Raw genomic sequence first — 5135 nt, 5'->3', positions numbered from 1 at the left:
AGTTAAAAAAACTTCTGCAGCCGGCAGAAATCAAACTCTAGAATTGAAATTTTACTGTCTAAAAGGGCCATTTTTATTTATGATTTTATTTATTAACACTATTAAGGCCTGTCCTTTTTCGAAATTCTAATTTGTTAGGAAGTTATTGCAGATTTAAGTGCTTTTCCACTAATTTTTTCTCACTTTTTTTTTGCTTTAAATAATGCTTAATTGTCCATTTAAACAAAATACAACGTGAAAAAAAAAATAAAGTTCAGAAATGGGCATACTATAGTTTCGATTCTCTAAACAATTCCTCAATGCTTATACTTTAAAGGACAGCAAAAAGTAAAGAGACAGACACTTGCAAAATAGTTTAAATAATAGGGACAAAGAAGCATATTACCCTTCTTTTTTTTTTTATCTTGTTCAAGTTTGGTATTTTGTTAAACTAATTTGCATGTGTTAATATCTTTACTTTCTGCCGTCATTTAATGTTTAGACACTGAGAAAGATCTTGTTTAGACCTTTTGTTTGGATTCTTTATTTCTGCTTTTTTTTTCACTAGAGTGCTTTTTGTGGAATATGCTTTTTGCTTTAGTCTACGTATCTCAAAGCATACCCGATCCTCCGTTTAGATATTTATCTCTTGTTGTAGAAAAATCTGTTTATCTTTATCGAGATCTTTATTTAATGCCCTCGCGATGGAGTTGACGTCGAATGCAACTAAATAAATGCAATCGAAAGAGATTAAATGTTATTAGACATCGCTTCTTAATTTATGTTGAAATTTCTATAAATATAAAACTTTAATTCAAGAGCAATTATATCCGTTTCCTATTTGAATTGAAATAATGTCATAAGGTTACTATTCGTGGTTAGCCTGGTTGGTAGGACGTTGGACTCGTGTTCGTGAGAACGTGAGTTCGAATCCCGACGGCCGAAGAATCCCCGCGTATTAAATGGTGACTGGTGTACGTTGAATCTTTTACAAAATCCTCAAAATTCCCATAACGAATCAATACCTCTGAGGATAGTGAATTGGAGATTGATCGTTCTCTCGTTCATTTCAAAATTACGATCAGCGGATGAAAGAATGGAGTATGATTGGGTCCTCCCTGTAAAACTGGCTATGACGTGAATGTGACTGAAGTCGTATTCTTGGTTGTAGATGGCGCCACAGAAAAAGCAAGAAATGCACCCTCTACCTAAAAAACATTTGTTTGATTTCAAGCAGACTTGCGGATATTGGCAAGTGACATAAGAAACAACAGCAGCAAGTTACTACTAACGAATGAAATCAATTATCTTTTATTTATTCTTATTAGGTCTCACGTTCTGTTTTCGTTAGATTTATCTCTTAAGATAAAGTTGATTATTTTTCAAAACCAAATAATTATTCATTTCGTTTCGACTTACATGACAAAATGTTGTTACATAAACTTATAATAAGTTTTAAAGTTAAATGTACTGTTTGAATTCATATTAGAATATAATTTCATAGTCTTTTATAACAACAAGAATTAAACAAAATTGTAAAGAGACTAGTCATAAAACTTGGACTTCAATAAATAGAACTATTTTGTTAGTCAAAATGGCGCCCAATGAAAGCTTCTAAGTGAAGGAGAAGTATTTTTTTTCCGGATGACAATGATTAAATTACTTAAACTTTTTTTAAAAAAGAACTTATACAATGAAATGAATTTATTTCTTACATAATAAAATGCCTGAAATAGGAATTTTGAGACAATGATTATTTTCGAATTGTTTCACTAGTTTAAATGAGTGAATACTGCTTTAAATTTCTCTTCTTTTTTTAAAAAAAATAATAAGAATGAATTTTTTTAACAGCTTGCCTTATCAATTGTTTTGCAAAAAAATGCAAAAAATCAGCACATTTTTTAATTTTATTAATAAATACATGGAACTAAAACAAAACATAATGCACACGTACTAAATTGAAATGTTGACTTTTTTATGTGTAAAAAAACCCATTTAATCTATAGTTTCCTATCCCGAGTTTACTATACCTAAAATACAAAATCTATAGTTTACTATCCCGAGTTATCTCGGACTAATGGAAAAGTTAAATACCGGCCTTTGTAAGATAGTTTTTAAAACAAGGGAAAAACGCAAAGTGCAAACGCCAGGAAAGTGACACGGATTTCTTTTACTCCATTTTCTTTGTAAATTCTGCAACAATCGTCTATACCAAGGATGGCGAACCAATGGCACGAGACACAATATTTCGGGCACGCCACCGATCACAATTGTTATTACACTATAAATTGTTATTACACAAAAGTTATTACACTATGAAGCATATGAAACAATTAATTTAAAATTCACAAAAACGAACAAAATAAACAATTATTAATAAAAAAAATTAACAATTAATGCTAAAANACTGATGTTACTTTAAGTTGTTTTAAGACATGGCAAAATGTTCTTTTTTTCAATGTAAATAAAGAGTTTTGATTTGATAGTATTTAGTATTATTATTTTTCCAATAATCACGAAGTGCAAATTATTTGACGGCACGACTATGACCTCATTGAACAATTTTTTAGAAAAAAATGGCACGTTGGTGTATAAAGGTTCACCATCACTGCCCTATAATATTAACCGATAAATTTCAAACTCCGCCCAAAATTAGAGTTTAATGTTTCGAGCATTTGAACCGAAGGATTTTTTTATAGACCGATTAGTGGGCCCACAATGGGCCAAAATAAGTATTGTTTACTAACCGGGAGGAGGTGTTTTAAGCCTAATATTCGGACGGTTGACATGTGAAGCGTGGCGCAGTTGGTAAAGCTGAGTGGCATGTTAGATTAGTAGTCCCGGAGGCCCTGGGTACGATACCCTGCGAGGGTCGATATTCAAACTTTTTTAATTTTTTTTAGTATTATTATTTAATATATTTTTTAGTATTTTCAAGTGAATAATGTGTTCTGTATCTAAAAATATCTATTTTTTCTTTAGGAAATAGCGAATAATAGCAAATAAACGGATAAATTTCGGTATAATTTTTATTTATTTATTTATTTTATTTTATACTATTTTTTTAACTTCTTTTTCAATATTTTAAAGCGAATAAAGTGTTCTATATATGAAAGGAATTATTTTTCTTTGTTAAAGAGCGATTAATGACTGAAAAGGGGACGAAAGTCGTATCAGGATGCACACACACATCACAACCCGTAACTCCCTAAAATATTAACCTATAAATTTCAAACTCGGACCGAAATTATTACTTTGATGTAAGTTAGAGTTTAATGTATCTAGCAACTGTACCGAAGAATTTTTTATAGACCGATTAGTGGGCCCACAATGGGCCAAAATAAGTATTGTTTACTAACCGAGAGGAGGTGTTTTAAGCCTAATATTCGCGTGGTTGGCATATAAAGCGTGGCGCAGTTGGTAAAGCTGTGTTGCACGTTAGATTAGAAGTCCAAGAGGCCCTGGGTACGATACCCTGCGAGGGTCGATGTTCAAACTTTTTAATTTTTTTTAGTATTATTTTTTTAATATATTTTTCAGTATTTTAAAGTGAATAATGTGTTCTGTATATAAAAATATCTATTTTTTCTTTGGGAAATATCGAATAATAGCTAATAAACGGATAAATTTTGGTATAATTTTTATTTATTTATTTATTTTATTTTACACTATTTTTTTAACTTTTTTTTCAATATTTTAAAGAGAGTAAATTGTTCTATATATGAAAGGAATTATTTTTCTTTGTTCAAAATCGATTAATGACTGACAAAGGGACAAAAGTCGTATGAGGAGGCACGCAAACATCACACCCCGTAAATCCCTATAATATTAACCTATAAATTTCAAACTCCGCCCAAAATTAGAGTTTAATGTATCGAGCAACTGTACCGCAGAATTTTTTTATAGACCGATTAGTGGGCCCACAAAGGGCCAAAATAAGTATTGTTTACTAACCGGGAGGAGGTGTTTTAAGCCTATTATTCGCATGGTTGGCATGTGAAGCATGGCGCAGTTGGTAGAGCTGTGTGGCACGTTAGATCAGTAGTCCCGGAGGCCCTGGGTACGATACCCTGCGAGGGTCGATGTTCAAACTTTTTTAATTTTTTTTAGTATTATTTTTTTAATATATTTTTCAGTATTTTAAAGTGAATAATGTGTTCTGTATATAAAAATATCTATTTTTTCTTTGGGAAATAGCGAATAATAGCTAATAAACGGATAAATTTCGGTATAATTTTTATTTATTTATTTATTTTATTTTATACTATTTTTTTAACTTCTTTTTCAATATTTTAAAGCGAATAAAGTGTTCTATGTATGAAAGGAATTATTTTTCTTTGTTCAAGAGCGATTAATGACTGAAAAGGGGACAAAAGTCGTATCAGGAGGCACCACACATCACAACCCGTAAATCCCTATAATATTAACCTATAAATTTCAAACTCCGCTCAAAATTAGAGTTTAATGTATCGAGCAACTGTACCGAAGAATTTTTTTATAGACCGATTAGTAGGCCCACAGTGGGCCAAAATAAGTATTGTTTACTAACCGGGAGGAGGTGTTTTAAGCCAAATATTTGCACGGTTGGCATGTGAAGCGTGGCGCAGTTGGTAAAGCTGTGTGGCACGTTAGATTAGTAGTCCCGGAGGCCCTGGGTACGATACCCTGCGAGGGTCGATGTTCAAACTTTTTTAATTTTTTTTAGTATTATTTTTTTAATATATTTTTCAGTATTTTAAAGTGAATAATGTGTTCTGTATATAAAAATATCTATTTTTTCTTTGGGAAATAGCGAATAATAGCTAATAAACGGATAAATTTCGGTATAATTTTTATTTATTTATTTATTTTATTTTATACTATTTTTTTAACTTCTTTTTAAATATTTTAAAGCGAAAAAAGTGTTCTATATATGAAAGGAATTATTTTTCTTTGTTCAAGAGCGATTAATGACTGAAAAAGGGACAAAAGTCGTATCAGGAGGCACCACACATCACACCCCGCAAATCCCTATAATATTAACCAATAAATTTTAAACTCCGCCTAAAATTAGAGTTTAATGTATCGAGCAACTGTACCGAAGAATTTTTTTATAGACCGATTAGACGGCCACAATGGGCCAAAATATTTATTGTTTACTAACCGGGAGGAGGTGT

Source organism: Parasteatoda tepidariorum, chromosome 6 (assembly GCF_043381705.1).
Source record: "Parasteatoda tepidariorum isolate YZ-2023 chromosome 6, CAS_Ptep_4.0, whole genome shotgun sequence".
Lineage (NCBI taxonomy): Eukaryota > Metazoa > Arthropoda > Arachnida > Araneae > Theridiidae > Parasteatoda > Parasteatoda tepidariorum.
Note: the sequence above shows the minus strand (reverse complement) of the source record.